At 32.9% G+C, this 12,874-nt stretch overlaps 2 pseudogenes; both read right to left on the reverse strand.

Annotated features, from left to right (window-relative positions):
• Positions 1-5,955: 5,955 nt before the first annotated feature.
• LOC120209279 lies at positions 5,956-8,558 on the reverse strand (annotated as a pseudogene).
• A 2,388-nt stretch (positions 8,559-10,946) lies between these two features.
• On the reverse strand, positions 10,947-12,276 carry LOC120209280 (annotated as a pseudogene).
• Between the last annotated feature and the right edge of the window lie 598 nt (positions 12,277-12,874).

Genomic DNA, 12,874 nt, shown 5'->3' on the forward strand with positions numbered 1-12,874 from the left:
CAATTCTTATATATTGACTCGGCTTGCATAGCCAATACATTCGGATTAGATAATGATGGTATTTCAAATGAAAAAACATGTTTTAGGATCTCGTTATAAAAGAAGGATAGTGCAAGTGTCTTAGACCTTCATGAATGTTTCTTCATCTAATGATTTTGGTGGTTTCGACCATCCGGAGGTCGTTATTCTACTCTTAGAGCCTTAGATCTTTGGTGGTTACATTGTTTCGAAACAATATTAAAATTAACCTACCTCAGATTATTTTTGCTGAAATTGTTGAAACCATAAATCTTGTTCCTAACAAGAAACTCTGTTCATCTCTTGTTTACGGTTTCATTTTGAGTAATATGTTTTCCAAAGCTGGGCTTAGAGTCGGTCTAGATGTCGTTTTTCCTCTTAAGAAACAAATTAACCTTCTTTCCTTAACGAGAGCGGGATGGATTAAGGATAAGGAAACCGGTGAATGGGTTCGATCTTCTGCAAATACTCCGGGAGCTAGTTCTTCACAAGCTCCACCCGAAGCTGACGAAGATCTCAAGCTTGAGCAATTAATGCGAGACATCGATGAAGCCGAAGATGAGCCTGAGCAGCCCGAGGAGCAGCCCGAAGAGCAAGCACAACAAACGCATCAAATGCCTCCATATTTTCAATCCTTTATGGAGACATTCGATTTCCGATACGCTACCATGGATTCACGCTTTTCTTCTATAGAATCCCACTTATCCACAATGGGAGCTCAACAATTAGAAATTCTTCAGGAGATGCGTGCAAACAACGAAGCAACCAACGCGCATATTAATGACCTCACTCACGAAATGGCCGCTATGCGAGCTCGTTTTCCTTCTCCTGATCCTGATATGTGATTCTATGTTTTGCTTTGAACTCCAAACTTATTGTTTTAACATTTTGAATATTTTGGAATGTTTGAATTTTTGGATTGATTGACTTTGAATTTGTTTGGATTTATGAATGGTTAGAACTTATTGATTTGGTATGATTAAATTTATTGCATCATTTACTTCATGATTAGATATATGACCAATTTTGCCATTTCACATTAACTATGAATATTGATTATGAAACTAATGGCTAACGTTTCTTGCTTGTCATCTTAGCAGCTTAAAATATAATCAATTGGCTAAATGATTTCAAAACCTTGTTTAATTCTTTAAAATGTCTTTTTGATTTAACAAAAAGGGGGGAGAAGTGTTAAATGTGTTTTAAATGATAAATGGGAGAAGTGTTAAAGTAAGGGGGAGTAATTTCAAAACTTGATTTCAAAATCTTAAAATACTAAAATGTTGTTATATCAAAAGGGGGAGATTGTTGAAAACATTTTGATATTTCGATATAACAATTAAGTTAAATGATTTTTAGATTTTTCCAAATGATTTTCTAAGTATATTCGATATAACTATTCGAAATATCAAAACATTACTCCAAATCTTTCAAAGATCATTTTTAATCCTTACTCAAGTGTAAAATTAAGTTTTAATCTTAAAACAATTTCAAAATAATTTTATAAAGTATTTCGAACCATTTCAAAGCCAAAAATTCCAGATTGCTCAGAGGGAACCGATTCCCCCTGAATGGTTTGGCTCCGAGAATTCCAGTATGCTCGGAGGGAACCGATTCCCCCAGGGGTACCGATTCCCCCTTGTATAACGGTCGAAATATTGAATTTTACACTTAGGGAAACCGATTCCCATAGGGGGTACCGATTCCCCCCACGCTCCAAACTGTTTTATTAATTGTTTCACATTAAAACGGCTATATTATTTTCTAATCATCCCCAACGTTCAGAAGTGATTCAAGGTGTATTTAAGCAAGCTTAGAAGCCATTGATCAACAAAACATCAGCAATTAATCAGAGAGAGAATCAAAGAGAAAGCATCAACCTCAAGTTTGAGCATTTCAAGCCTATTTTTCATTCAATATTCATTTTGCTTTCAAGAACACTTATTGTGCTCAATTGTATTATTCTTGAGTGTTCTTTCTTTGTTCTAGAATTGTGCAAACATATTTGCCTTGTGAGTTTTTCTTGTAAGTTGCAAATTTGTATTTCTCTTTGAGAAAAGAGTTCTCAAGAATTGGGTATATTCTTGAGGAGTTGTAAGGTTATCTCTTTGGCCTTAAAAGAAAGAACAATTAGTGAATTGTTGGAAAATCCTTAGTGTGGATAGCTAAGGTAGTGGACGTAGACTTTGGTTGATAAAGTCGAACCACTCTAAATCGCTGTGCAACTGCTTTCAATTTTCTGCAAAAGCTTACACCAAAATTTTTATTGCCAATTCACCACTCTTGGCCGATTCCATCAATCGATTAACTCAACAGTTTGGCTTCGAGAAAAATAGAATGCTCGGAGGGAACCGATTCCCCCCCCCAAGGGGGTACCGATTCCCACTGTTTAACGGTCGAAATATTTGAATTTTACACTTAGGGAACCGATTCCCCATGAGGGGGTACCGATTCCCCCCACGCTCCAAGCTGTTTTATTAATTAATTTCACACTAAAACAGCTCTATTGACTCCACTAATCATCCCCAACGTTCAGAATCATTTGAATGTGTATTTAAACAAGCTTAAAAGTCATTGATCAACAACAAGAAACAACAATCAACAAGAATCAAGAGAGAATCAAAGAGAAAACATCAAACCTCAAGTTTGAGCATTTTCAAGCCTATTTCATTCAATACTCATTTTTGCTTTCAAGAACACTTATTGTGCTCAATTGTATTACTCTTGAGTGTTCTTTCTTTGTTCTAGAATTGTGCAAACATCTTGCCTTGTGAGGATTTTCTTGTAAGTTTGCAAAATTTGTATTATTCTCTTTGGGATAGAGTGTTCTCAAGAATTTTGGGTATAATTCTTGAGGGATTTGTAAGGTTACTCTTTGTCCTCAAAAGAAAGACAAATTTGTGAATTTTTGAAAAATACTTAGTGTGGATAGCTAAGGTAGTGGACGTAAACTTTGGTTGAGAAAGTCGAACCACTCTAAATCGCTATGCAAATCTTTTCAATTTTCTGCAAAGCTTCCACCGAAATTTTTATTTGCCAATTCACCCCCTCTTGGTCAACTCCATCGATCGATTAACTCAACAGATATTTCTAGTTTTTTTAAATTTAATTATTTTTTAGAAATTATCCTTAGATTAGGATCTTCTACTACAAAATTTGATTTAGTAATTAGGGTTTCACCTTAGTTTTAATTAGGAAGAAATTTGATTTGAGTTTTCGTATAAAATGCCCGATTACTCAAATCGATTGTTCGAATCCTCAAATTGTTAATCATTAACTAATTTTAAAGCCTACTTAGTTCAATCCCTTAATTTTTAATAGTTAATTAGAACAATTATTAGAGCCTTGATTTATTGGTTAGTCCTAAAACTTTAGGTGTTATAGATGTAGTCCTTCTACTTTATTTTATTTACACTTAGGTCCCTAAACTTTAGATTTTACATTTAGGTCTATGGATTTTAGTTGCCTTGCATTTTATTCCTTAAACTTTTAATTAGAATTTTAAATTAACATAATTAATTAGGTTAACAATTAGAGCTTACATCTTAAGTTTAATTTCATCTTAGTCCTTTAATTAGAGAACGATTCGATTTGAATTTTCACATAAAATGCCCAATTGCTTGAATCCTTTATCATATCCAAAAATTGGTTAATAAAATCACCTAGGGTTAACATTATAGACTTATTTTCAAGTTTAGACCTCTAGGTTCCTTAATTTCATAATTTAACACATTAGGTCAGGAGAAGCCTTAATGAATTCACCTAGTGAAATTAGGTTTCATTCGATTGATTGGTCGCACATGTTTTTAAAACCTAAGGCAACGTTCACTTATCAGGGAGTCAATAGTATATCTCCCGCAAGTATGCTCAGGGGGTGACTATTATTGATTCCCGAAGTAGGTCGACATCCTTTTCAATACCGCTTCATGATTTCTTAAAATCAGGGCAATATCCGGTTATTGAGCATAATAATTGATCTCTCGCATTCATGCTAGGGGGTGAACACTATTGGCTTAAATAAACGAACATCCTTTTCAATTGTGCATCCATATTGAATTTTCGATTAAATACAGTTCAAACTCAGAATTTCCAATTTTAAATATATAGTAATCAACTATGTACCAATTTTTGGGTGTTGTGGGGGGTGCTAATCCTTCCCCACGCGTAACTGAATCCCAAACCCTTTTTTTGTTTTCGTAGACCCTAAAATTGGTATTTTGATAAAATAAAAAATATTTTATTAAAATTACCATGTTTTTATGGCGTCCCGATCGCACCTTAAAATGATTGGTGGCGGCTCCTCACATTTTAAAATCTTTTATAAAAAAACCCAAGTCGTACTGATCTTTTCCCCACCCGGGCGAAAAAACGATGACAATGAACAAGATTAAAAATAATAAGTTTCATTCATATATAATTTTCACTAACAAATCATCTCATAATAAATAAATAAATAAAATCTTTTGAGAGTTTTTCTTGTTCAACATTTTTATCTTATTCTTGGTTCAGAGTGTGATGATTCAATTGTGTCACGACGTGTTGAGGTTTTTTTTTCACCATCTAGATTTTGAATGTAACACTTGATATCCGATCAGGATGATCCGGTCTAGATACCGAATGTCATATTAATCACTAAAGTAATATAAATTCTCTTTTAAAGATTATCTTCGAGCATGATTAAAAGCAATAAGTTTCATTCATAATACAACTTAATCACACAGCAGAGCAACATACATCATTATTAATTTTTAATGTTATCTAATATTAAAAAGTAAAAACTTAATTAAATCAAAACAGTAGTATATAATATTTTATAAAAATTATTGTAGAAAAAAAAATAAAGAATTCGTGTTCATCACCGTCCTCCATAATTTGTCTAGTAGATTCACGTAGGAAATTTTACAAAGAAATAGATAAAAAGGGGAAAAAAAACCTTCTGATGTTGTAGGAAGTTCCATTCATCCAAAGAGAGATCTACTCGAAGTGGTATACAATTAAAAGATGATTAGATGTATTTAATCACTTAGGGGGTGTTTGGTTCAAGGATTGTGGAATTTCCATGGGATGGGAATCTCACATTCCCATGTTTGGTTGGTCAGGAATCTCATTTCCGGTAATGTTTTATTACCAATAGTAGATTTTTTGGGGTATATTACCGGGAATGTCATTACCTCCCTTCCCTTAGGTATTGTAACATTACCGGCGTTTTGGACTAAAATGTCCTTAAATTTTTTTTTTCTTTCAAAAATATCATTCTTCTATCATTGAATAATAAAAATTCTACGAAGGTTAAATTAAAAATTTATCCTTAAATTATTTTAGATTTACAAAAAAAATTATATAATTAAAATTTTATATGAAGTTCAGAGATTAAAAAAATTTACCCTTTCATTAAACCTTTTTTATATTTTTAATTTTGTAAAAAAATTTATATAAATATTATAAATTTAATTTTTTAAAGAAAATATATAAATATTTTACAATTTGTATATTATACAAATATATAATAAGGACAATTTGGTCAAATATACATTCCAATAATCTTTATTCCTTTAACCAAACACGGTAATCTTATATTCCTGCTAAACCAACCAAACAAAATACAACATTCTCAGTAATCTTATTCCCTGGTAATCTTTTATTCCCACTGGTAATCTTACATTTCGTGAACCAAACGCACCCTTAAAGTTAGTTGACATTACAGATTTGATCACAATTAAATCAGTAATTTATTAAAAAAAATGATTTGTATAGATTTAAACTACATCTTTTGATTCACTTCTTAAAAAAAAATTTGTGGCAGCAAAGTATACAAAGAAAAGAAAATGTAATAGAAAAAGAACAAGGAGGGACGAATGATCTATCTATTAACCCAAAAAGTTTCTTTATGTAATTGATTTCATAATACCTACACTTCAAGAATCCACGTTTAGATTGATTTCTTCATTCTAAAATCATCTATTACATGTCTTTCCTTGGCTTCCGGCTCAAATCCGAGTAGTGACCGCCCATTTCCTTCAAAATCTCCACCCATAAACTTTCCGACGACGCGTCTGATGTGTCTCCGAAAATAAGATCCCGACTACCACGTACCAATATTCTGATTCAATTTCCTCCATCAGTTGCTCCATCTCCCATCCTGCGTAACCAACAAAGAACTTGAAATCCTCAGACTTAAGCTCTCCCATCTTCACCAGGTCACCAGCTATATCCCAACTGTCTCGAGCACCGAAAAAGAGGCCAGGGAACACCTCTTCAAACCCAGGAATCTTGGGCGTTTTCTCCACTCTTGAAAGGGGCCCTCCAAAGAGCATGGAACAACCAGCAAAAATAGTAGTCAACTCTCTAGTCTCTACTACTGGGTTTCATTTGTTGCATATTCTTGTGCAGTGGGCGATTAATAATAAGTCCAAATGGCCCGTATAGTGGATGTCTGGTTCCAGATCTCAGAAGGATAACAACTGTGCGTTCAAGGCGAACTCCATCCAGCTTCTCCGTGGCAAGACACAACCATTCTCAGCACTGAAAGAGGGTGGGCCCATTTTTTGCCAAGAGGTTTCGATGCATGAGGTGTCCCACCTTGTTCATGAGCATCGGACTCGGTCTTCTCTACCTGCTAAAATTTATGCAAAAGATTTTAGACTTTAGTGTTTCTTGAGCAAGAATCAAATATTTTTACAAATTGCTAGTAATGCTTGATGTTCCTTAAATCTATTTTTTTTATATAAGACGGTAAGGGGTTACCCAGATTTGCCCGGAACTAATCTCCACCAGATTCCCAAATAATATTAAGGGCACACTCTCACATTGATTTAGTCCAGTCAAGGTTTTAGTCCTAGAATGCTCCCAAAGGATAGAACCTTGGTTGACAAGGAAGAGGGTTCCTCCTTGACCAACTGACAGAGGAATGAGAGTATAGGAAACATCTTAGCAAAGGAAAAAGAAAATATTATCTCACCAACAAAACAAAAAACATATAACTACTATCAAGTGTAGTATGCCTCCAAATACAGTATAGAAAGCAGAAAGTGAAAAAGCGACAAATGATTCACCAACTTTAAGAAAACTCTACTATCAAGTATAAGCATGAAAGAGGGTTGCACAAGAGCTGATAAACAAAACCTTATGAAAATAACTATATGATTGGGCAGAGGACCGTTAGTGCTTAGGTTGCATGCATTGACTACAATAATCTGTATTCCAGAGTCGGTACATTGTTACAAAATTTTTCTATCTTAAATGGGATTTTTGCTTCGTGAAATCCTCATGTAGGTCCTAGACATGTCTATTCATCTGTAAGTTCGAGAAGTTAGACTCCATCTGTCAGTCAGATACAGTGAGGGAGAGAACATATATATATATATATATATATACACCAAAACATTTTAACTGTCAAGGTCCCAATTTGGGAATTGACATCTACACTCAATATGTTTGCTCCATGTAGTTTCTCTAATCAAGTCCAACATTAAGACGAACCATAAACAGGAAGTTATTAACATTGGACCTTCCTGAGAAAACTGAATGTAGGGAGAAAGGATAAGCATCACCTCGTAATTCTTGTATAACAGGGCTCTGAAATCTCTCCAGTCTGTGTTCAATTCGAGGGAACTCTGAAATGCCAAATTAAGTATCAACAATAACTGAAGAATGAAGGACATGAGAAAGAGAGAAACGAGACAACAGAAATAATATGAAGCTGAAACCTATTATAAGAACAATTCCTTACAAACTTTAAGAAAATAATAACTCAATGTTGAAGACAGCTAGTAAACAGCTTGAAGGAAGCATTGTTTCAGGAGAAATGAGCTTAGATAGTCAATCATGTCACAACCAAGCAAGTGAGGGATCGAGATCAAAGATGAATGCATTCTTTAATTTGCAGAGATCGTATAAGCAAGAAAATAAACTTTAAAAGTCCATTGTCACTATCAAGGGTCTCATAAAATCATTTCATCAGCTATTACCATATGATTGGAAATGAAAACTGACAAGAAAGGAGAGAAATAATTTTTAAGATAATATTGTGATCTTCTCTATTTGACAAACCACAAGAACCTTATCATATTCATACTGAAAATGTGATACAATAGCATTGCCAATTTAAATCCCAATAAACAAACAAACAATTTCATAGTTAAGTTAAATACTAGTACATCAAATCACTAATCTGTTAGAGATTTACCATTTTCTTCTGTAACATTTTCAAAGAACTCTATAGGTATAAACTACAATTATACAAAAGATTATAACCTCCCCCTAGAAAAGTAAAAAGCTGAGACTTTTTATCCAAAAAGAAGAAGAAATTGCATACGAGAAGAGGAATTATCTTCATCATTCTTCTTGGCCATAGCTTTAATAGTTAAAGAACGAGCGGCAGGTAAAGAGAAGCATCGCGTTGAAGTCTAATCCCAAAGACTCTGTTTCTCAATCTTCAAGGAATGGGGTTTTTCATGAAACAAATTGGCATTCAACAACAAAGCCACAGCTCCAGAAGCAGCAGTGTTTACGTTCTTCACAGGGATAGCCCAAAGATCCATTTTTAACAAACGGAAACTCGGCTGCTTACGCCGTTTTTTTTTTTGTTATTATTTAATATAAAAATAAATTACAATATAAAATTAAAAAGGATGGTGGACATCAACTGTTCGTCTAGCTTAAATTTCATAGGTCGTTTTGTCTTAATCTCTAGAGTTTAAATTCAACTTTCATTTTGTCGGCATATGCTTGGAATCAATCAAAAGTGAGAAAACTAAAATGTTGTCAGTAATTGAATACCTTAGATGTTGGCCGTTCGGTCCCAGATTTTATGGGTCGCTTCACCTCGACCCTTTGAGTCTGAATCTAACCTCCATTTTTTAGAACATGCTCGGAAGTTCATGAATAGAAGATCGAACATGAGGAAATTGAAATGTTTCAATCTAGATTCACATGTTTTGGGATAATTTTCGGTGAAACAACCATCAGATTCGAACTTAGCGTGTCAAAACAAGTCTCTTAATACAATTTGAGATCAAACAATTATTGATTTTGAAAGTCAACGGTGATCGACGGTGACTTGAAGGGCCAATGGTGATGGTGTAGATGGTGGAGAAGTAAAAATATTATTTTATTATTTATTTTAAGTTAATTTTATATTTTAATAATAATAAAAATATCACGTTATAGAATAATAATAATAATAAAATAATCTGTAATGACCAAAATATGAGTAATACGAAAATAGTGAGTGAACTAGAAAATTAAAAGCATATTAATTGAAATAGGATATAAAAATAAAGTTTAGTGAGTACTGGTGTAATTTACCCTATAAGAAAATGAAAGGAAAGTTGACGAAGAGCAGAAACCAAGGCTTCGGCTTTGTTTAGCCCAATTGGTATCTTTTAAGTTAAACAATTCATATGGTCGAATAAAATTAAGTCTTTGGGCCCAAAATAAAAATAAAAATGAAGTATTTGAACTTTCAATTGTTAAATTTATTAATATTTATTTTTGTATTATATATAATTATAAATTTTTAAAATGATGAATGAAATATTTCTATTTATTTATTTCAATATAAAAAATGCCTCATTATAATAAAATGGTCGATTGAAGTTAGCATAAATTACATGTATAGTCATTCAATTATTATTTTAGTTTTGTTTTGGTCATCTAATTATTTTTTCTAAAATTATCACTAATGTTACATTTTGGTTTCTTTTGGGTAACCTGTCACTTAAAAATTAACAAAACTATTGACATGACATTTTTAGTTTTTTAATTATGATGTGGTATTATTTTATGGTGACATGTCAGCATTATCGTTAATTTTTTAACAACGTGTGATCAAAATGAAACCAAAATATAACATTAGTGATGATTTTGAAATAAAATATATTGGTGATCTAAACAAAATCAAAATGATAGTTGGGTGACTGAATAAATAGTTTACCCTTAATTTAATATCACAGTTGACACCATGAAGACTTTGAAAATTGATTGAATGCATTAGAAAAGAATAGTATGCAAAACACCACTTATCTAATGAAAATGGTTTGAAAGAACTTACTAATTCAATAGAAAAAGAAGAAAAATATGTCGATATTAGCTTTAATCATAAATATGTTTTATAACTATAACACCCTTTATTCAAGTCAGATGATTAATCAATCAAGCAATGTCATAAATCAACAATTAAACTATTTTTAATTATTAAGTCAGCTCATAAGCTGCACAAATCTAGCGACCTCAGTGGTAAACGAATTATTATTATTCCTTGAGATCCCAAGTTCGAGCACTTTGAATATTAGGGGTGTGAGTGTTCAGTGTAAAATAGCTTAAACTTATGTTTGAACATATACTATCTTGTACTTACCTCATGTTACTAAAAAAATCAACTCAAAGGCTTTTATTTGACATTTTAAATCTTCATTCAAGTATTTAGGGACTATTTTACAAAACACACAACTCTTAAAGACCAAATAAACATATAAACAAACATTAGACAATAAAGTTAATCCATTTTAAACCTAAGGCATGTCTCAATGTGGGATAGGAGCCCTTATGTATAGCCTCTCTTCCTCTACTCAACAATGTTAGGAGTCTGATCACCATGTTAAGGTCTCTTCTTGGATTCATTTAAGGATGAGTTGGATAAGATCACTGGCCGTAGCAATCCATTGAGTACTGAACTCGATGTGTTTGCTCTATTTTTTAGCATATATTATACATTCGTATACCATAACAAGATTAGCTAAAAAAGTCGTATAATACATGTTCAGACCAACACAGATTAGTTATAGTTTCAAATAGTTACTCGACTGAAAAAAGTTGCACACACAAAATCACAATTCAGTTAAACAAGATTAGAAAAAGATAGGCAATTTTTACAGTAGCATCAATAGCAACTTTCCTGTGAAACTAGATATTTTCGTTCCGTGCTTTTTCTAGATCTCTCTAAGCTTGCGAATTTCTTTATTTGATGCCTCTTGGGCAAGCTTAGCATCAATTTCAGCTTTCATTAGTGTCATCCGCTCCTCTTTCAATTGACGTTTAAACCTCGAAGTTTTCTTCAACTTTAACTCAACCTATGGAAACACCATTATTTATTAATCCATGCTTATAGTTTCATGAATAAACTATACACACTTAACAATTTATAAAAATGAGATGTAAAAACAGATACAGTACACATCATTAAATTAACAGATACCATCTTAGTAATTCGTCTAATCTGATATTTATGTGATTTTTCCACCAACCCTTAAGCTCAAGCATTTCTTGCTTGGAGCAGCCTTTTTAGAGGCATCCTTTTCATTTTGGTGATGGATAGTTGTCTCTTTCTGTTACAAAAATACAATCACACGCATCCCTACTATATATTAAATTCCCGAAAAAATAAAAACACTAACCTTAAGTTCAACAAACCATTCGTCAAAATATGGTTGCCCATCATTATTTGCAATGACAATGTCCACAAGAAACATCAATTGCTGAACTTGTTTTTTTCTCTTGGTTTCATCTTTGGTATTGTCGTCGAAAAGTACAATTCAATCATCACAAAGATGTAGAAAATCCTGCTCAAGTTGAAGTAAAAGATAAGATTCAGTTGAACAAATAATTGAACTAAAAATAGCAACCTGTGATGGTCGTGGCATGTTAGTACCGAAATAATCTTCCAATGTTTCATTGTCTTCTAGAGCATCCCCACCGGTAAACACTACAATTATGTAGTTAACAATTTTGCTTCCAAACCAAAACCACAACTTATGCAATGCAGCTACTTCTTCTTCAGAAAAGCGAGTCCTGACAGAAAAAACCACCAGAACTGCATGGATACCATCCTAAGCCAGATCAATACATTTTGCAATTTCTTTTCCGATCATTTCAGATTCAACTGAAGAATCAAACAACCCTGCAATGACAGGTTTAACTTAGTCCTTTACATTAAATGCATTTATAGTTCCCTCCGAAGTATGTACACGTTGTCAAAAAGTAAAAAAAAATGAAAGTACTATGAAATATAACTAGGAAAACGATACTAGACAACAGCATGCCGGAAGTATCAACGACGTTCAAAATTTGGCCATCTTCCAGCTCTGCTCTCCTCAGTTCACAAGTAGTTGTTACGCCGGAGGAGCCGGTCCTTAATTTGAAGGACTCTGTCCCAAGAATGTTATTGCCAGTTGCACTTTTTCCATTCCCCGTACGTCCAACTAAAACCAGGGTTTTTCCCATGTTCAATTCCCAGTCATTAGCTACAGCACTACCACCCATCAGATGATACTTCCCTTGAAATTTAGAGAGAGAGAGAGACTAAAAGGAAACGAAAAGACAGCAAGAAGCTTAAGCAGGACTCTGTTGTTGAGTTGAAGATTAGATAGACTAATGCAACTGAGAATATAAAAGGCCGTTCAAATAAATATCACCAATTTTCTATAATGGACGTACACGGTATAGGTTGAACATTTATTGCTATATTTATTATGATTTCTCATCTCTCTGCCGAGCCCCGAGAGCACCTTCTTACTCAAGCATGCTTGCATGTCTTACTTTTTCTTTGAAATAGTCACTCATTACAAACTAGGAAATCCCCTTCTTTTTCAACCCATGGGTTTTTATGAGCAGAGGTGCTGGTGAGTAAAATATAAAATCTTATTAGTTAGTGATTACATTTTTTAACGCAAATATTTGTTTTTTGTTTAAATTGATCATTCTAATGCTTTTATGATCAAATCAAATATTTTGAATGATTGAATAATTATGTGTAATTTATTTATTTATTTATAATCTATATTGTTATTTTATCAAGAAGTCATTGTTAATATTATTAATATGCACGACCATTTTTCCATTATTAATTTTTATATTACCA

The sequence above is a fragment of the Hibiscus syriacus genome, unplaced genomic scaffold, assembly GCF_006381635.1.
Source record: "Hibiscus syriacus cultivar Baekdansim isolate YM2019G1 unplaced genomic scaffold, ASM638163v2 tig00018586_pilon, whole genome shotgun sequence".
In the NCBI taxonomy this organism is placed as follows: Eukaryota; Viridiplantae; Streptophyta; class Magnoliopsida; order Malvales; family Malvaceae; genus Hibiscus; species Hibiscus syriacus.